The sequence below is a fragment of the Diachasma alloeum genome, unplaced genomic scaffold, assembly GCF_001412515.2.
Source record: "Diachasma alloeum isolate Michigan unplaced genomic scaffold, Dall2.0 Dall_scaffold_00873, whole genome shotgun sequence".
Classification (NCBI taxonomy): domain Eukaryota; kingdom Metazoa; phylum Arthropoda; class Insecta; order Hymenoptera; family Braconidae; genus Diachasma; species Diachasma alloeum.
In genome coordinates, this window is record NW_021680994.1 from 85,480 (window position 1) to 107,171 (window position 21,692).

At 39.8% G+C, this 21,692-nt stretch overlaps 1 protein-coding gene across 5 annotated transcripts in view; it reads right to left on the reverse strand.

The window, feature by feature from the left end:
* Positions 1–21,692, reverse strand: part of LOC107045088 (zinc finger CCCH domain-containing protein 10) — a 103,080-nt gene that overhangs the window by 69,565 nt on the left and 11,823 nt on the right. Inside the window, exon 3 of one of the 5 annotated variants that reach the window (XM_015267222.2) lies at positions 7,549–7,636. The exons of the other annotated variants lie outside the window; for them this stretch is intronic. The gene's annotated coding sequence lies outside the window, so the exon portion shown is untranslated. The remainder of the gene's footprint in view (positions 1–7,548; positions 7,637–21,692) is intronic. 5 annotated transcript variants of the gene reach the window in all.

Here is a 21,692-nt window from a genome sequence, read left to right on the forward strand (position 1 = left end):
TTCTGCGGATCTTGTCAACACAATCACGAGCCTGCTCGGAAGGTATCTGCTGCTTCACTACTTTGAGTATCTCCGAATACTGTTGCTTGTCCTTCGGGCGAACAATCAGTGCGTTTGGCCTTGTCGCTGATTTCCCCTGTCTCTTCTGCTTCTTCTTCTTCTTGGGCGGCTTCTCTGGCAGCTTCGGTTGCTGCTGCTCCCTTCTACTCTTGACCTGCTCCCAGTCCAAGCACTTTGCAGGTGGATTTTCCCTCTTGCTCCGGGCGTGAGCGGCCTCCCGCGCTTCCCTTTTCTTTTTTTTGAGGTCCCTGATCTCCGTCGGTGGTGGTTCTCGCGACTTCCCTTTTGTCCTGGAAGCCTTGGCCGTATCAGAGAGCCGAGCTCTCATTTTCAAGCTCAGAATCCATCGTCGTCGCGGTGCCTTCAGAAAGCGTTCGCGTTTTCCCTAAGAGTAAGAATACCGACGTTACCGGCAATGTCTGCCCTGCTTCCCGCCTAGCTGCCTGAGTCGTTTGGCAGAGGTGCTGATAGAGTTCTCTCGAGCATGAGCTTTGATGCTCCTCTTCTCCTTCATGAAGGCGATCAGGTCGGCTATGAGCTGTTCATGCCTATCCCACATCTTCTTCAATGTGACCTTGTCACTTGGCCCAGGTTTTTGAACCACGTTGTCTTGCTTCTTATCTTCGTTTTGTAAGTTTAGTTTATTATTCATCATATTCCCACGAGTACCTAGGGAAGTATAACTGTCCACTCCGAACAGAGCCCCGGCTGTTGGAATAAGGCCACTGAATACACCTGGGGTGGGACCTGGTGCCCCAGGGAATACCATTTGCGCCGCCAACTACCCCTGGCGCCTTTCAGAACTCAGCATGGTGAACGCCTTGACATTGGGGAGAGGCTGTTGTAGGGAGCCCACCCTGCACGCCTCTTTTGGAGTTGAGCTTCTCTCCCAAGATGTCCTGAAAAGGACACAGCTCGGCTTGAACTGCTTATTTTGGGTACATCCCTTAAGCGCCTCCACCGTCGACAAGGTCCTGCAGTTTGTAGAAGGTGTGTGTGTGTGTGTGTGTGTGTGTGAATTTTGTCCAACGATATCTACTGAACAAATGAAGCGATTTGATTAGATTTTTTTTTAATCGGTGTCTTCATGTAACTTAGAACTGATGAGTTTATGTAGACGATCCTTATCCAACCTTATGTTAATGTAAATGCCATATATATGAGCAGATCCACGTCAAAACGCAAGGCCAAAAAAATAGATCTCACGGATTTTCTCGCCGATTTTTTTCCTTAAAATTGGTCTCAATGCGAACATTTAAAAAAAAATCACCCAAAAATATTGAAAATTAAGGGAGTTATAATTTTTTGAAAATTTTTCGTTTTTTTCCATGCATATTTTCGAGTGATTTTTCTTTTCAAGTTTTCAGCAATATCCAATTCGGGTTTGGAGGTATCAAATCGCGGTTTTGCACATGAAATATACATTAAAAAATCTTGAAAATGAGCCGTCATTCGATGCATCCCATTGTTATTTAAGGGTTTTATGCAACAAAACGTGTTTTTTATTCAATCACAATTATCTCAAAAACCTCATTTTTTTTAAATCTGAAATTTTCACCAAAAATCATCAGTAAAATGATGAAAATTTTGGCGGCAATTAAAGTTATTCGCAGTGGTTGACTGCATTTTGATGGGTGAAATAAGCATGTTGCTGGAAATCTGAGGAAAATGTGACCTAATTTTCCTTAAATCAAGATGTGGGTGCAGATGATCTCTTTGTCGATTTTTTTCCTCAAAGTAGATCTTCAGACTTATATTTTGAAAAAAAATCATTGGAAAATTTCGATAATTAAGGGAGTTATGATTTTTAAAAAATTATTTTCTTTTTTTTAATCAATGAGTTTATAGATGATTTTCGAATTATCTTAGGAATGAGTGGATTTTCAAAAAAATACTGACGAATAACAAGCTTTCGTTATAATTCTATCTACTACCATTCGATTTTATGATTTTACAAGAGTCATAAGATGGGAGAGATAGTGGATAAGGAAATTCAGTTTGTTTCTTGCTGAAAATAATGATGACAAATCTCTGAAGTGAATCCTTTTGTTATTCCCCTTATTAATAATCAAAATATAAATTTCAAGTGCTTTTCATGAGTTGAAAATTAAGGAATTTATGGGAGATGGCATTTTCGACAGAAAGAAGGAGATATTTTTCTGTCGCTGTAGAATTCACTGATTTTTCCTTCAATTGATCGATCATTTCATTGAAACACTGGACTTCATTTATCTCTTTATTGGAATTTCTCTTTAAGTTTCCCGCAGTTTCAAATTTTGTCTGGATAGCTTCAATAATCAAGTTATACGTGTCCTTCAAACATTGCTAAAATGTGAAAAGATGGAACAATTAACTATTGAAAACATCATTAAATAAGACGTTTTCAGCTATATTTTTATATGTAACACTTACTTCGTTATTCCAGTCGTTCATACCAATGGGAGGTAATTTAAGAGTTTTTGCTATTGTATCTATTGTATTCCTAGCTTCTTGAATTTCACCCTGGGAACTTATGAAGCCAGGAGAACAATAAAACTCTGAAGATGAAGTGCTCGATATTTGTTTCAATACTGGTGACGGATGTTCCTCATACCATAAAGGGACATGTGTGTATAAGCATTTCATGTATAATTTTCGCCCAGGTGTGAGAATAACCCGAGATTTATATTTTTCATAAAGCTCCAGGAACACCACTGTCAAGTTTTTCTTGATAATCCTTTTGTGTTTCTGCCTTGGGTCAGAACATCTTTCGTTACGCAAAAATAATTCAATGTTTTTACGCAGATGTTTTTCACAAAAAAACTCAGCAACAGGGTTGATGAATTGTAACTGGAGAGATTTCTCTACATTGAGATCATTAATTGTTAATAACTGTTCTGCTGTGCACTCAAACTCTTCACACTTTTAATAGCATTGGGGAATTCCGTTTGAGCCTGTAATTTTGTGAGCAAAATCAAATCAATTTATTACGTAATAAATGGTATCATAACCAGTTCAAAACCAGTTCAAAGTTGATTTTAAGGTTAAAATTATATTTTTCAGAATTTTTGAACGAACCTTCCACCATGATTGATGTGTAATCGAAGCAAAGAATTCAATCTTTCTACAATTTTCGTTCTACACAAATTTATTATCATTTCGCTAACTAAAAAAATTTGTGTAATCGATGATTTATTTTGAAACTGTCAGTCTCGGCGAAAAACACTGAACGTTTAAGCAGGTGCTTCGGAAGAGCCGTGTGCAGCCACATTCAGTTCAATGAGAGGGTACACTAGGGATCTACATGATCAGAGGGTTTTGTGTGGCGAAAAATATGAATGACCGGAAAGGAAGACTATTTCTTTCTCTTGGAAAGAAATCACGTAAGTTTATTGATTTAAAAAGAGAAAATAATTTTTAAAAAATCATAACTCCCGTAATTATTCGACGGACCCGGTTTTCAGGCCGTCTTGAAAGACCACGCACCACGGACCCGGTCTGCCGGACCTGGTCCGTGACCCTCCACACACAGGCGAACTTGGTCTGGTCCGCGTACCCCGTACGTCCGTGTATGGTGGCTTTTAATGGGTCACACCCACTCCAGCCCACATGCAATGGAAGCGAACGACCAACAGCCGAATCCAATTCCAGCCCACCCGCAATGGGAGCGAGCGACCGACAACCCAGTCCACATACACGGACGTACGGGGTACGCGGACCAGCCGAAATTGAGCCTCCAAGAGACCAAGTTCGCCTGTGTGTGGACGGACCAGGTCCGGCAGATCGGCTCCGTGGTGCGTGGTCTTTCAAGACGGCTTGAAAACCGGGTCCGTCGCGTACCAAAATTACCCTCAAGTTCGTCCGTGTATGGTAACAACGGACCCGGTACACGGACCAAGAGCATTTGCGCATGCGCTATCCCCAAAGAAAAATGAATAGAATCTGTTTTCCTTTAATAATATTCCTATTTTAATAATAAAGTAATATTAAATAATTCGTCAAATACATTTATCATTCCCCTTGACCCAAATTATGAATTTATTGATTAGAAATTGAACATTTTGCACGCGACAAAGAGTAATTCCTAATTTCTGTGGAATAGATCTTCGATTGGATTCTTGTAGAGAATTCATCCAGAATAAGCGAATTATTTGTTTCTCCTGAATGGAATATTTCCATTGAAATACATATATGAAATTATCCATTTACAGTGAGAATATTGTTGAAATGCATACTAAATATTAAAATGAAGATTTTTATTTCATTTTTCATCATTTTTCAAGTAAAAACAAAAACATTTGATGATCGGAATACTCTTAATCGAAGAGATTCATCGCGGCATTGTTTAAAATCATATGAAGGCTTCAATATCGCAGACATTCTGATCGTTCCGTGTATGGGGGTGTACAGACCACAGACCGTTTCCGCACGGACCGGGTCTGCATACGCCGTGCGCCTGTGTATGGTGGCCTTTAAAAAAAAATATCGAAATATGGGCAAATCTAAGCTCCATAAATTCTTGTCGTTTGGTGAATTCCGAGGCTCAAAATTGGTCACCACCAAATCCTTAGCACCACGAAAGTGTTATGGACCAAGTTGAAGGTGGTGTGAGAAGGATAAATATTTTTAATGAATGATTAAAAATATGAGGTGGTTGACAGGTTTGGTCGCCGCCATGATACTTGGATCCCCCTCCCTGGACCGCAAGGTACTTCCAAGATAGCGGTGCTCACAGCTGTCAGCCACTTCATACTTTTAAACATTAAGGCCCGGTCGGATGGATTTTTGTCCGACATGTCCCTAGAAAATTCCCCAGAAAATTGTCCAAAAAAAGCATTTTTCGACGCCACTAATTACGACCGTATGGTTACACTAAAAAATTTGATTTTTGCTTGAAAAAACAATTTATTGCCCCTTAACGGAAATTGTGTCTTGAAGGGGGGAAATACGTTTTTATATTTTTAATATTGACTAGAAAATAACACAAAATAAACACCACCATCTCCTCTAGTCACATTACACTCGCGTGATACCCTGTCACTATGGCGACGGTAAATATCCAAAATTATAAACACTTATTCCAATTTTCACACACACTAGACTCTCGAGAACCAATTATCGTTAAAAGAACTATTTTTGACTATTTTTCGCGAGTTGTTCCGAAGGGATTAGACGCCGCTAATTCCCACAATCCGTGACATCAGTTATAGTGAATGTGCCAGATGGCGCCACTGAAAACCCCGAATCTCGGCGTACGGAAATGAGAATTGTCGAGCGGATAGCTCAGGAGTGTAACACAATGAGGGCCCACGGGTACCAAGCATTCGTGCATCTCACTCCCACTCGTGGAAATAGTACAATACTCCGTATTCCACCACCCTACAACCGCGACAATAATAATAATAATAATAATAATGATAATAATTGTGAAAAACAAAAAAAAACAAATGAAAATCACTGTATTTGCGCTAAATTTCGGGAAAAGCTCCAATATAGAAAATTTTTGAGAAAATTCGCCGATTCTCTAATCAAAAATCCGATTTTCAAAACAATAAACAATCTAACTCTCAATTCGCAAAAAAAGTTTAAGAGTTGAATTTTTGATTCTCAATTATCTCTCAATCTACTCTCGACTTTTTTTTAGAGTTGAAAATTGGATTATTGATTCTGAATAATGTCGCAATTTAATCTCAACTTTTTCTGAGAGTTGAGAACTGGATTTTTTTTGACAATGGGATTTTTTATTCTCAATTATCTCTCAATTTATTTTCAGATTTGCATTTTGAAAATTGAATTTTCGATCATCAATTGCCTTTCAGTATTATATTTCAGTAGTTTTAATCAACTTTTCCACAGAGTTGAGAATTCGTTTTTTTTCTCTCTATATAAAATGAAAAAATAGTTTCGTAGGACGCTAAAAATTTTCAGTGCTGAGCGGTTTCAGTGCTCAGAAGGGTCAGAAAGGTCAAAGGCCATATAAATTAAGACCTGAAAATTTTCAAGCTTCACAAGGGTCACGAAGTTCTGAAGGGTCTAGAGGGTCTGAAGGGTCTTCAGGGTTCACGAGGGTCCAAGGGTCTCAAAGGTCATGAGGGCCCTAAGGGTCATAAGGGTCATAGGCGTGCTACGGGTCATAAGGGTCATAGAGGGGCTAAGAATCATGAGGGTCATAGATGTGCTAAGGATCACAAGGATCATAGAGGTGCTAAGGGACATAATGGTCACGAGGGTCATAGGGATGTTAAGGGTCATAAAGCTTAATAGAAAGGCTAAGGGTCATAAGGGTCATAGGGGCCCTAAGGGTCATAGGGGTGCTAAGGGTCATAAGGGTCACTGAGGGGCTAAGAGTTATGAGGGCCACAAGGGTCATAGATGTACTGAGGGTCTTAAGGGTCACGAAAGTCATAGAGGTGAAAAGGGTCATAGGGGTGTTAAGGGTCAAAAGGGTCATAGAGAAGCTAAGGGACATAAGGATCACGACGGTCAGAGAGGTGATAGGGTAATAGGGGTGTTAAGGATGATAAGGGTCATAGGGGTGTTAAGGGTCATAAGGGTCATAGAGGGGCTAAGAGTCATAAGGGTCACGAGGGTCTCAAAGGTCACGAGGGTCATAAGGTTTCTAAATGTCAGAGGTGCTAAGGATCACGAGGGTCATAGGAGAGCTGAGGGTCACGAGGGTCATATGAGCGCTGAGGGTCAAGAGGGTCATAAGAGCGCTGAGGGTCACGAAGGTCATAGGAGCGCTGAGGGTCACGAGGGTGATAGGAGTACTAAGGGTCACGAGGGTCATGGGGGTTCTAAGGGGGCTGCCCATATATAGAGGGGTGTCCATATATGGGGGTGCCCATATATAGGGCCTATATATGTATATGGGGGTGCCCATATATTGGGGGGTGCCCATATATGAGGGGTGTCCATACATGGGGGGGTGATTATATATATGGGGTGGTGCCCATATATGGGGGTGCTCATATATGGAGGGGTGCCCATATACGGGGGGTACCTATATATATGGGGGGTGCCCATATATGGAGGGTGCCTATATATGGGGATGCCCATTTATGGGGGGGTGCCCATATATGGGGGGAATTATACGTATCTGGCCTCTTATGGTAAAGTATGGATAGAGTTATCGGAAAAACCCTCCCGGTCACACCCACTCGGTCATACCGGGAGGGGGGAGCAAGCGAAGCGAGCAAGGGGGTGCGAAGCCCCCCCCCCTGTAGAGACTGTGGTGCGATGGGAAAGGCTTGAATCAATCCACTATTAACAATTGATATAAAATTGTTATTTATTACTAAACGCGTCTTAGGGATATTTACAAGGTATGGGAGAAGATGGTGACTCCCGGGTATTCGTCGATCAGTGCCGGACTGAATATAATAAATATTCGCAAAAGGCAAGAATTCGGATACACGTTACAATAGGTGCGAGAGAGAAGTATACATTTTATTGGCGCCTGACAGAGCGCAATGATGTTACTGATGTCCAGTCGTCTCAACTACGCACCTTGTCGTGTCCGTGTACTAATGCGTAAATATGGATGTAGCGAGGCACTACATGACTCCCCGCTTGAGTAAAAACGAAGTTTTTAGAACTGTAACAGAAAAATTATTATTCTAGGGACAGATAAAATTATCAGTTGAGTAAGCAGCTGAAACTCAGAGAAAAAAAACTTTTCCAAACAAAAAGAAATTATTTTGCAAATTTAGAAAAAAAATTTAGAATGTCGGGGAAATGTGCGAATGTTACACGTTCCCTCTTTCCTCCCAGTGTTGCTGTGACTGCTTGGGATGATCGTGAGCACTTGGAGTGGTGTGGGTTTGTTCGTCTTTGCCGTGTGATGCGAAGGCGCGTGTGTGTATGCAGGTGTGGGTATGTGATGCCTCTCGGTGGGTGTATCAGAGAAGTGATGCCCTGGTGAAGACGTCTGTCGGCGGCCCCGTGCGATGTGACGACGCGGATTCCAGAGCGTGAAGTTCTCGTTGATGATTTGGCGGAGGTGGGCTGGGTGAGTCGGCTCGATGTTCTCGACGCTGCCATCGGACAAGTTCGACATGCGGTTACTTTCTTCTCTCCCTCATGCGTGAATATCGCTGCGAACCCAGCGGGTGAGGTTTCCATCCTCGTTAGCCCGAGTGGTCGAGATGCGATGTAGCTGCGATGGGACTGCGGGTGAGGTTGTCATCCTCGTTGGCCCGCGCCGCACGTGCGGTGTCCATTTTTGGCTGTTATGTTAATCTGCCTCGTACCAACAGAGTACTCAATAATCGTGAAGGTAGAGGTGGTGTTGCCTGCATCGTAGTGTGGGTAATGTACTCCCTTGCTCGCCGTATCCCGTTGTCACTGTAGTCGTGCTAGCGCGGTTGTTGTCATTTCACAGCTTATTCGAAATAAAATAAAATTGAAGAATATGAAACACGGGACAGAAGCGTTATAAGTCCTTGTTATGACCAGCACACTACAACGTCTTTGGTACTCGGCAATGTGCCGGTGTGAAAAACAAAAACAGCACATTCAAAGGCATTTGTTTTGGTTTTCGCGAGGACACTGCGAAACCAAGGCTCGGCGCTCGGATGCTTGGAATGTTCCAGAAATCACGAGACGCCCATTTGTATAATGCCGTTGAGTACCCACGCGACGAAATTTTACGGTTTTCTATCGCGGGGGATTAATTTAACACTCGAACTCGCGGATTGTGCGGCATTGGAAAGTCTAGGATGCGTGGATGTTCACCAGGATAGGAGTAACTCACTGGAATGCACGAATAAACGTTCGATGGTGAATGCACGCGGTTGCGAGAAGTTTTCACTTGTCGATTATAAAAAACGCGGCGTTCCCGTTTGAATTCTGTCGGAAATTTGTCTCTCACACAAATTCTGACCGGTACCACGCGCTGGCCACGGACACCGAGCAAGAGATGATCGACAACTGAACGACAACCATCAGGCTATCTCTCTCGCTCCAATGCTGCCACGCGTATATTTCGGATTTATTCCATTTACGAATTTCTACCTGCGAATTGAAGCGAGCGACAACTGTCTCAACTCGCCAGTCATACACTGACCTCCTAGTGGATCACAATATATCTCTTACATTCCTTTACTTTTGTATATATATTTAAACGTCTTATTAAACTGTGATTTGTCTAACTGAATCACGTGTGTTAGTGAATCGTTACTTCCTACAACAACCTCGATTCCTACACCCCCGGGGTGGGTGAGCGGAGCGAGCGAATAAAAAAATAGGAGGGAAAATTTAGGGGACCCAAAAATTCAGGCGACGGTTAATATAAGGGTCAGGAATGAGGGTCAGGGACAAGGGTCAGGTAAAAGGGTCAGGGACAAGGGTCAGGTAGAAGGGTCAGGGGCAAGAATCAGACATAAGGGTCAGAAACAAGGGTCAGACATGAGGGTCAAGAACAAGGGTCAGGAACAAGGGTTATGTGTATATACGGGTCATCAATGTCATGGGGATGTAAGGTTCATAAGGGTTGTAAGGATATTAAGGGTCCCTCGAGATATTAAGAGTCAAAATAAGAGTCACGCTAAGGGTCATAAGGGTTATAAAGGTCCAAATAATGGTCACAATAAAAAAAAGTAGTGTTGCCTAACGCTAAAAAATGTTCAAGGTTCATGAGGGTCACGAGGGTCGCAAGGGTCATGGGGTTGCTAAGGTTCATAAGAATTATAGAGTTGCTAGGGGGCATAAGGGTCATGGGGATGCTAAGGGTTATAGGGTTGCTAAGAATCATAAGGGTTATGGGGATATAAGGGTCATAAATGTCATGAGGATGTAAGGTTCATAAGGGTTATGGGGATATTAAGGGTCAAATCAAGGGTCACGCTAAGGGTCATAAGGGTTATAAAGGTCAAAACGAGGGTGGCAAGGGTCATGGGATTGCTAAGGGTCATAAGGGTCATGGGGTTGCTAAGGGTCATAAGGGTTATAGAGTTGCTGAGGATCATAAGGCTTAGGTGGATATAAGAGTCATAAATGTCATGGGGATGTAAGGTTCATAAGGGTTATGGGGAGATCAAGGGTCCCTTGACATATTAAGGGTCAAAATAATGGTCACAATAAAAAAAGTAGTGTTGCCTAACGCTAAAAAATTTTCAAGGTTCATAAGGGTCACAAGGGTCAAGGGGTTGCTAAGGGTCATAAGGGTTATAAGGTTGCTAAGGATCATAAGGGTTATGGGTATGTAAGATTCATAAGGGTTATGGAGATATTAAGGGTCCCTTGGGATATTAAGGTTCAAAACAAGGGTCACGCTAAGGGTCATAAGGGTTATAAGGGTCAAAATAATGGTTACAATGAAAAAAGTAGTTATAAAAGGGTTATGGGTACGTAAGATTCATAAGGGTTATGGGGATATTAAGGGCCCCTTGGGATATTAAGGTTCAAAACAAGGGTCACGCTAATCATAAGGGTTATAAGGGTCAAAATAATGCTCACAATAAATAAAAGTAGTTGCCTAACGCTAAAAAATTTTTAGGGTTCATAAGGGTCACGAGGGTCGCGAGGGTCATGGGGTTGCTGAGCGTCATAAGGGTTATAGGGTTGCTAAGGATCATAAGGGTTATGGGGATTTAAGGGTCATAAATGTCATGGGGATGTAAGGTTCATAAGGGTTATGGGGATATTAAGGGTCCCTTGGGATATTAAGGGTCAAAACAAGGCTCACGTTAAGGGTCATAAGGGTCATAGGTTTGCTAAGGGTCATAAGGGTTATAGAGTTGCTGAGGGTCATAAGGGTTATGTGGATATAAGGGTCATAAATCTCATGGGGATGTAAGGTTCATAAGGGTCATGGAGATATTAAGAGTCCCTTGGGATATTAAGGGTTAAAATAATGGTCACACTAAAAAAAAGTAGTGTTGCCTAACGCTAAAAAATTTTCAAGGTTCATAAGGGTCACAACAGTCAAGGGGTTGCTAAGGGTCATAAGGGTCATGGGGATGCTAATGGTCATAAGGGTTATAGGGTTGCTAAGGGTCATAAGGGTTATGGGTACGTAAGATTCATAAGGGTTATGGGGATATTAAGGGCCCCTTGGGATATTAAGGTTCAAAACAAGGGTCACGCTCATCATAAGGGTTATAAGGGTCAAAATAATGGTCACAATAAATAAAAGTAGTTGCCTAACGCTAAAAAATTTTTAGGGTTCATAAGGGTCACGAGGGTCGCAAGGGTCATGAGGTTACTAAGGGTCATAAGGGTTATAGGGTTGCTAAGGGTCATAAGGGTTATGTGGATATAATCATAAATGTCATGGGGATGTAAGGTTCATCAAGGGTCCCTTGGGATATTAAGGGTCACGCTAAGGGTCATAAAGGTTATAAGGGTCGAAATAGTGGTCACAAATAGTAACCCTTAGGGTCATAGGGTTCAAAATAAAAAAGTAGTGTTGCCTAACGCTAAAAAATTTTCAGGGTTCATAAAGGTCACGAGCGTCATGGGGTTGCTAAGGGTCATAAGGGTCATGGGGTTGCTAAGGGCTGTAAGAGTCACAAGGGTCAAAAAGGTCATGGGGTTGCTAAGGGTCATAAGGGTTATGGGGTTGCTAAGGGTCATCGGGGTTATAGGGTTGCTGAGGGTCATAAGGGTTATGGGGATATAAGGGTCATAAATGTCATGGGGATGTAAGGGTCATAAATGTCATGGGGATGTAAGAGTCATAAGGGTTATGTCTAATATAAATGGAGTTTTAGAATATATATGAATGGATGGAAATTATCAAGTGGTTGTGCCTTACTGGACAGGCGTTGGATGGAGCCTGATCCCATTCCCTTTAGGAAAGGAGAAATACATGCAGAAACAGATATTTTGAGTGGTTTGAGTGGATTATTCTATTTGATGACCAATGAATGTATTTCACAATAGAATTTTAACAATGAAAGTATTGAATAAACCCCACGGTCATACCCGCATACCCACAGGTGGGGGGGTGTAGGGTTCGCGGTGGTGGATGTTCGGGAAGGTATCGAATCACTACGCGAGGCAATGTTGCTAAACTGATTAGTTTATTGTCGGTATGAATGTATGTACATGAGTGAGTCGTAATGAATATATATATATATATATATATATATACAGATAAGGTGCAGATGTCCACCGATCGGTGAGAGCCGGACGACTGAATTCGGGAGTATTGCGACACCTGAGGTATGGGTGTGGTCCTCAGGTGTAAGTGTGTGTGAGGTGAATTAGCTCATCACGTGGTAGATGTAGCGAGACGCTATAGGGGGGGGGGGAAGCGAGCGAAGCGAGCAGGGGGCGAAGCCCCCTAGTTTTAAATAAGATTCAGATAGAGCTGCGAATGCATTACATGACCCGTCATTGACGGTCATATGACGAGATGTTTTCCACGACTGTCACAATTCCCCCCCCCCTTCTACGACCGTCACAATTGGCGAAGAAAAAATGACAGTCATTTTTGATCTATACAGATGCGAGCTCATTGTTTTATTATCAATTTTTCTTTGAATTCATTTTGCATTAGCCTAATGTGCATTTTGAAATCAAAATTACGACGATTTTCCATCTATCTAGAGATGAAGCTATTTTATTTATGACAGTCACAAATTAGAAATGAGTTTGATCGTCATTTTGTATCCATATAGATGATTTGACAACAATTTGCTTACAAATTATTTGTGGCAATCATTTGTAGTTACGAAATTCGTGCGTCACATGACCGTCATTTTTTGGTCACATGACGCGATCTCAAAAATGACTGTAATTTTGCATCTCTAATTCAGAATCATTGAGAATCAACAATGCTATTTTCAAAAACAAAAAAATCAAATTCTCAGTTCTCAAAAAAGTTGAAAGTAGATTGAGAGATAATTGAAAATCAAAAATAATTTTTTCAAACGCAATCCGGAGAATTTTTTCAGAGTTTTCAGAAAACTGGATAATTTCCTCCAATTTTTTTTATAAAAACGCAGAATTTTCGCAAATTCTTAAATAAACTGTAGAATTTTCTCGAAAAACGGAGAATTTTGTCGAATTCTCTAGAAAACCGAAGGATTCCCCCGAATTTATTAGAAAATCGATTAATTTCACCGAATCTTCTAGGTAACCGTAGAATTCTTCCGAACTTATGAGAAAATCGGCGAACCTCGTGCAATTTAGTAGAAAATCGGAGAATTATCTTGAATTTTCTTGAATTTTTTAGAAAACCGGAGAATTTCCTAGAACGTTCCCAAAAACCCAATAATTTTCTCGATTTTTTTTTAAAAACTGGAACATTAATTCAAAGATTTTAGAAAATTGGAGAATTTTTTCGATTTTTTTTTTAAATCGACGGATTTTCTCGAAAACCATAGATTTTTCTGGAAAGCTTTCGGAAACTTGGCTCTTCCGGACCAAGTTGAGAGTTGGACTCTGGATAATTTATGGTTTTTGAGAGAAAATTCAGGGTTAGTTGAAAGTTGGAATGACGAGGCGTAAAATGCATTTTTCCACTCGGATTTCGGCCAAGCAGAAGGCAGGGAACAGCACCCGGATACATTTCCACAGCCATACATTTATAACCCACTTTTTTGTTTATCTGTCAGACAGAATATTAAACGTGAAATGCGTTGAAAGAAGAAACATTTGAAAAGCTACTAGTGATTTTCCGTCGGATTTTTTTTAGAAATTTCCGAAATAAAACTATTTGACAGCCTCAAATACTGCGCTCTGATTGGCTGAAATCTGAGTGAGAAAAATAATCAGTAGTAATACCACGAGCCCTCCAAAATTATCGGATATTTTCCGATTGTTTTGTTGCGTAGCAACGAGAGGGAGCAATTTTGCAGATTTTTTTTTGTGCCAACCTTATCCAGATCGTTGATACGCAGAAAAACATGAGGGAAATGTCCGATTAATTTTGGAGGTCGAGTGATATTCGACGGATTATTTTTGGTAATCGGATCCTTCCCAAACGGACTCATTTTGACTTTCCTCATGGCTTTCTTTCACTCCAAAAGATAATATTTGACAGTTATTTGGTTAGAGAAACAATTGCAGAGCTAGAGGGAAATTATCAAAAGCTAGGGGGAAATAACCGCTGTAATTTTAATTGGGAAGTACTTCATGTTATTGAATACTGAACTCTGAGTGGGCCAGGGAAGGCCAGATCCGATTACCAAAAATAATCAACAAAAGACACCAACATTTAATTCTCAAAAAGTTTTCGAGAGAATTCTCCGATGCTTTGAAAAATTCGAAGAAATTCTCCAGTTTTATAGAAAATTCTAAAAAATGCTTGAGTTTTTTAAAAAGTCACAGATGAAAAAATTTAACCCGCGATTACTCGTTCAATGAGCGCGGCGTCGCCCGTTTTTGTCTATATTTTTGTGTTTCTTGACGCTTAAAAATTCTGAAAAATTAGAGTTCCTAGTTCAATCTTTTTATTGAGCGTTGGCATTGTCTGTTTTTTTCTCTAAAAATTTGTTTAGCTACAAAAAAAAAGAAATGTCGAACGGACAGAAAAGCGCGCCGCGCCGCTCAGCCCGGTGCGAGTGAATCTCTGTCGACCACTCGAGCGAGTTACATTTACTGCTTCATTCACTGCCACATTTGATAGGCGCACGTAGCGGTAGGCGCCAACATGGCAACAGCGCGCTCGGTTTACTCCAGCGGCGCTGCGCTAATAGTGTAATCAATCTAGCATTTAGGTGACACTTTTAATCCTCCGTCCATGAAAAAATAACCATTAGATAGATAAAAATTCCCTGAACAACATATCAAATTGTTCAATAACAGATTAATGTACTAGATGTAGATATTAAAAATAATTAAAAACAATTGGAATTTTCAGGCGAATGCCAAAAATCCGTGTAGATTCAATTAAATTGAACCGATCATTGAGAAAAAAATACCAGTGTGTAGGACCGAAAATTCTCTACGAAAATGAGTTAGGAACCAATATTGCAGGGGCACTTGTTCTCCCGTAATAAATTATTTAGTATTTTTTACGTGACATCTCGTAAAACGATCAGGTGATTCAATGAGGCCCAGCCCCGTATGCGCACGCATTCCCCTCAAAGTAGCGGTATGCGCAGTAGATTTGAACTGTGAATGTTTTAACTGAGAAGAAAGCCGGAAAAAAATACAGGAGTAAATGACACAATTAAAAAGAAGAAGTGTCACAAGATTATTAGGACTAATAACATTTTGATTGTCCTAAATAAAAATAAGAATACTTCTTATATGTATATAATTAATTAAGGACATGGATGACAGTGGGTTATCAAGTCCTGCATCCATTAAATAATTATAAACCGGTTAATAACTTTATTTCATTCATAACATACATATTTGAGTCTTCTCTACATTTGCATTCGATTATATTTCGGAATTAAACAATAGAAATAAGCAATTACTGACTGAGAAAACTTTATCAAACACTTTTGGCAAAGTCTTCTCGGTCAATATTGTTAATATTTTATTGTTAATATTGTTTCATTCCTAAATATACCAAAATATTACTACAGAGGACGCTCAAATTAATTTTATGAATAAAATGAATTCATCAACCAACTTGTAATTTTTTCATGGGTACAGAAATTGAATACTCCCTTTCGTTTATTTATTTAATTAATTTTATACATATAAGAAGTACTGTTATTTTTATTCATGACAATCAAAATTGCCCGAAGACCTATAAACGGCAGTTGACCGAGATTTTCCGTTTTTTTTTGGGAGCAACGGGTGATCGATTAGAAAAAAATTCTGAAAATATTGTCTTTGGAAAGCAACGAAAAAATGGAAATTTTTGTTTTAATTTTTGTTTTTATACATGGAATATCGAAAATTCTTACGCATTCTTACTACCTAAATTGAAAAATGAATTCGAACAATGTTTCATTTAACATTGTTTAATTTAACAATTTAATTCATCATCCTGAGAAATTCAAATAAAAGTTGGAGTGAACAAAATATTTATTAAAGTTTCTAATTTAGTCAACATGGTTATAATAACGGATCCCAAATATCATTACTCCAGTGATGCATACAATCCCTGGTATTGCACCATCCAACCTGAATGTACAGGTAAAGTAGAATAAATTCCACAAACTGGTTGTGTCCCATTATGGAAATCATCATGAGGAGGGCGACCTAATTGCCCTTTCATTGTTATCAGTTTTCACTACAAAGCGGCGTTGGTAGTAAACTGTCTAGCCACAGTGTACTTTAGGCACCTACATTTTGGTGCTACTTGAAATGATTGAATTAATTGATTAAGACGAATAAATCGCAAAACCTCCACGTACGTCGTAGAATAATCAAGCACATGTATATTTGAATCGACTGCGCATACCGCTCTTGCCCTACAGATGCGCGCGCAGAAAGGGGCTGGATCTCGGGGAGGAATTCGGCAATAACACAAAATTAGGGTTAAAAAAACTTCTGAGGGTTGTCACGGAAAAACTATTCATCCTAGAACATCACTCCTCATATCATTTTCGTGTGGAATTAGCTCCTCTACAATGTAGTATGTGTTTTTTTTTTTTCAATTGATGGAGTTTAGCCGAAACTACGAATGCTTTTGTCATTGACCCGAACGAAAACGACTCGTTTTTAATTATTTTTAATATCTAGTACATCAATCTGTTATTGAACAATTTGATATGTTGTTCAGGGAATTTTTATCTATCTAATGGTTATTTTTTCATGGACGGAGGCTTAATTACTAGGTTTGGCTATTTTTGAGACTAATTTGACTACACTATAACCGTGCGATGAACGAAGGCTGGCGGCCGAGCGCGACTGATCGAGGGTTAATAGAAATATTGACCTAGCGAATTGGTTAGAAAATTCTATTGGATATCTATTGAACTCTCAATTAGTTTTTGGCCGATTCTATTGAGATGTTCAACAAAAAATATTCAATAAAAAAAGTCAATAGAATTCGATTTGTTTTCTATATAACTTATTCTATTGAGATATTTTCTATAGAATTTCCTCTTCTCAAAATTTGAGCCAAGGACATTCTATAGAAAATATCTGAAGAGAATAAGTTACATAGAAAAATCGAATTCCACTGACTTTTTCTATTGAATATATTCTATTGAACATTTTACTAGAATTGGCCAGAAACTAGTAGAAAATTAAAAACAAACTGCAACAGAATTCCTAACAAATTCGCTAGATTTTTCTATTAAATTTTATCATACGCGATTCTTGAAAATTCGTAGGTTTTCGAGAAAATTATAGGAATGACTCTGGCTAACCAAGTTGATAGTTGGGCTTTCAATAATTTCCAGTGTTTGAGAGAAAATTGAGAGTTAGTTGAGGATTGCAGCAACGAGGACTACAATGCATTTTATGCTAGCCCCTCTCAATATTATCACCTTTTTTGAAAATTGAGAATTGGATTTGTAATTCTTGGTGATCTCTTTATTTCCAATCAACTTTTTCGGAATTAAAAATTAATCCCAGGACAATTTTAATAGATTTTTTTTTCAAAGATAATTTGAAATGAAATTTCTAGTGAAGGGAAATTTTTAAAATTAAATAGGAACAGGAGCTGAAAAAAAGCGAAAAATGTGAAAATCGACTCCTGGCCATTCATTAGAGCCTAGAAAGATCAAGATCAGGGTTGAACGTCAGTCAACTTTAGGCCAACTCTGCACTGACATTTGGTCAACTTTGGGTCAACTTTAGCTTGGCCTTGGGTTAACCTTGGCTTGACCACGAGTCCACCTTGACCATCAATCCATCTTGGCTTGACCATGGGTCAACCTTGACCTGACCGCGCGCCTACTGACGGGTTAAAAAAAGTCGATAGTAAAGAGATCGGTTTGCATAAAATGTATTTTTGGCCTCGTCACTCCGACTCTCAACTGACTCAATTTTCTCTCAAACACAGGAAATTATGGAGAGTCCAACTATCAACATGGTTCGCCAACGATATCCCTAGAATTTTCTCGAAAACCGGAGAATATTCCTAGAATTTTTTCGAAAATCTAAGAATTTTTCCTAGAACGCTCTCGAACATCTTAGAATTTCCTCGATTTTTTTTTTTTGAAAATTCGAGATATTGATACAGGGGAGGGTGGGGCAATATGGACACCAGATTTAAATAATGAGTTGAATTCGATCAAATCTACTCTTCCGACTTCATTTGAAGGTCATAAAAACCAACAGATTCTCATAAGACTGCGTCATAAGATAAAAGCAGGGTAAAATGGACACCTCGATTTCTTCCTCAATTTTTTATTTTTCAACAATTTTATTCAATTTCTGAAACGCTAGTCATGATTGCCATTTTCAAATTGAAAAAAAAACTTATTTTTGACGTTCGTCGTGGGGGGTGGTAAATCAAATTTTTCCTTGCTCATTTATCCTCCTCTCCGCCTATTGTTTTATGGTGATTTCCTCTGTGAGTAGAAAAGTAGCCATGTTACAAATTTCGCAAATGAACAAAAGGTCAGATGTGTTGGGCGTCCAATTGATCATTGAAAAAAATTAATAATTTCAAAGTTATTTCAAGAGTAAAACAAGTTATTTCAAGAGTAAGAGGAAATTCAAAGCTACTGTATATTTCAAACTTCAATGTAAAATTTAATAGAGTCGAAGTTTGTTTACTGTTTAAAATTGGAGTTTATCTAACTCTAATTTTTCTTTATAAAAAGATACCGACACGATTCTGTTGGAAAATGTCCTTTGAAAATTTTCTTTATTTTTGAATAGGACCAAATTTTTCAAATGCCTATTTTACCCCACTCTTGACTAATTTCTCGGTTGTGGACTTTGCCAAGAAGCAATTTTTAAAAATCAATTATTGAAAATGTTTTGAGTGTTCATTTTAGTCTCGTCCATACAGATTTATCAGGTGTCCATAATGCACCATGAAACGATTTTCAAAATTTTGAATTAAAAAAAAAATTTTCGCAACATTTTTGAGTGGCCATTTTACTCCAGTTGTCCATATTACCCCCCCCCCCCCCCTCTAATTTTTTCAAAAACCAGAGAATTTTCCTACAATTTTCTCGAAAACCTAAAAATTTTCTCGAACGTGCTCGGACACCCTAGAATTTCCTCGAATTTTGTTTGAAAACTCTAAATATCCTTATAATTTTTTCGAAAACTGGAGAATTTTCAGGAATTTTCTCAAAAACCGGAGAATTCTCTTGAAAATCGGAAATATTTCTCGAAAACTTCATAGGAAGCATGAAAAGATCTACCGGAAAAAATAAACACGAACCGAATAAGGAACAAAAACTGCGGGGCCCCTTCCAAGCCCCACTTTTATATGTCACCCTGGTTTCCTGCCATTCCCGCAGTTACCGACATAGCTATGGTCGGGATAAAGCTTCTTGCTTTGACCGCAAACTGGGGGGGCGTAAAATCGCTACTCTGGAAAAAAATCCCATCCGGGCCTTAAAAAAAAATATTTAATCTTCTCAGACCACCCTCAACTTGTTCCATAACATTTTCGAAGTACTAAGGATTTGGTGCTGATAACTTTTGAGTCTCGGAATTCACCAAATGAAGAGAATTTATGGACGCTCAGATCTGCCCGCATTTCGGTAGTTTTTTAGACTTATTGGAAGGTTCCCCAGTGTAATTGAATCACCACAGTTAGCAATAGGAGTAATATTTATTATGATAATGTAATACTAGTAACACAAATAGACTTTGGAATGACTTGATGTCGAGTGCTATACGTGTAGCGTTAGAATAGAGGTCTTGTAGTAATGGCTTGTTTCCGTGGGCGACGTTGAGCAGCTGTCGCGGCTTGAGGTTGATCGAGGCGCTGCCTCGAGGTCGAAGTGGGGACTACCGGAGGCGGAGTCGCCACAGTCCATTTTCAGAAATCCTCTATACCGTCTTCGGTTCAAATAATCAACTGAACGTGTTCCACGTCATTCGCAGTAGAATCTCAAATTCGATCTATTGAAATTATTTCCGAAGCCAAGGGTGTAGTGAAAAATTTATTGGTAGCGAGAAAAGAATGAAAACTGGAAATCCGAATACCGAATGCGATGAAACATCATATTATGTGTAGAACACGTATTCGTATATGTTGACATAAGATGGCAATTCAGTTCAGATCTAGCAATTTTTCTAGTCAGATGCTTGTACGAATCGAGAAACGCCCAAAATCCTGGATCATACATAAAGATAAGTGTACGCAATTGTCATATTCCAGCCAGTTTTCGTATCAGGATAATTAATAACAAACCCATCATTCATTACGAAAAAACATTCGAACAAAAATTGGAAGAATAGAAGTCTCGTGATGAGATCTGTACTATTTGGCGCATCTATAACCCTATTCTCTCTGTTCGTAAGACAATAGTAACCATTTGCAGAACTATACGCGACAGTTGTGATTACAAAGATGGAAATAATCATCGAATTATAGTCTAGTGGAAAGAATATTCGCCCATTCGGCTATTCACGAGAATTGCGATTCGTCCGAAATTACTCTCAAGCCAGTGTCGGTAAGGTAGCAATCATATTATAACATGACTCTCAGGCGGATACTCGCATGGTAATCGACCCCAATACCGACGAGGATTACCCACCATATCGACATTTTGCGGACAAATGCTCGGCCCTCTTGTAAAGAAAACGCATCTGCTCGAAACAGCGCCCCTTCAATGCCGGCCAGAGGGTAACTTGTTATTGTCTGCGGGAAGGAACATATCCAGCAGAGACGCCAGCGGTTCTTGTAGACGATTACTCGCGCGCCTCCGGAGCCACTTGAAATTTTATTTTGAACTGTGTTTACTAACTATTGATGAAAGGAGACAGTAGAGAAAAGAGAGACCTGAAGGGAACAAAAAACGAAGAATTTTTGTTAACAATAATCATAGTTTTTATTAATAAACATTAATTTGATGTAAATTTGGAACATTTCTTTTGGAGTTGATTGGCCCGNACACTTGCTAGGGTTCAGCGTGAGCTTGTGTTGACGCAGGATGGAGAAGACTTTCTGAAGATGTTGAAGATGCTCCTCATGGGTTTCAGAAGCCACGATGAGGTCATCAATGAAGCAGCCAACAAAGTTCAGACCCCTAAGGATGTTGCCCATATGACGTTGAAAGGTCTGAGTTGCATTACGTAGTCAAGGGGGCATGCCCAGAAATTCGAAGAGACCGAAGGGTGTTGTAATCGCAGTCTTTTCGATGTCCTCTGGAGCCATGGGGATTTGATGGTATGCTCGTACAAGATCAATTGTTGAAAATATTTTCTTACCATGCAGGCGTTGAAAGATATCCTCTGGGTAGGGCACTGGGTAGCGATCAGGGACTGTCTGAGCGTTGAGTCGCCTGAAATCTCCAGTGGTACGCCAGCCTTCAAGTTTCTTACGTACCATGTGGATTGGACTCGCCCATTGACTGCTGGATGATCGAATGACACCAAGCTCTAGAAGAAAGTTGATGTCATCCTTTGCAGCTTTCAGTTTCTCACCAGATAATCTCCGAAATCGCTCCACAACTGGACGTCCTTGAGTGACGATGTACTGCGCCACGTCTGCAGAGTTTTGTGAAGCGGCAGAGATAGCAGGCTTGGTGATATCGATGAACTGCTGGAGAAGTGCTGCGTACTTGCCCTCAGGGAAGCTGTCAGGGAGCACGTGTTGGTCTACAGTAGATATCCCGAACACTGAGGTTTCGACAAGTTCTCCAGTTGTTGATAATGAA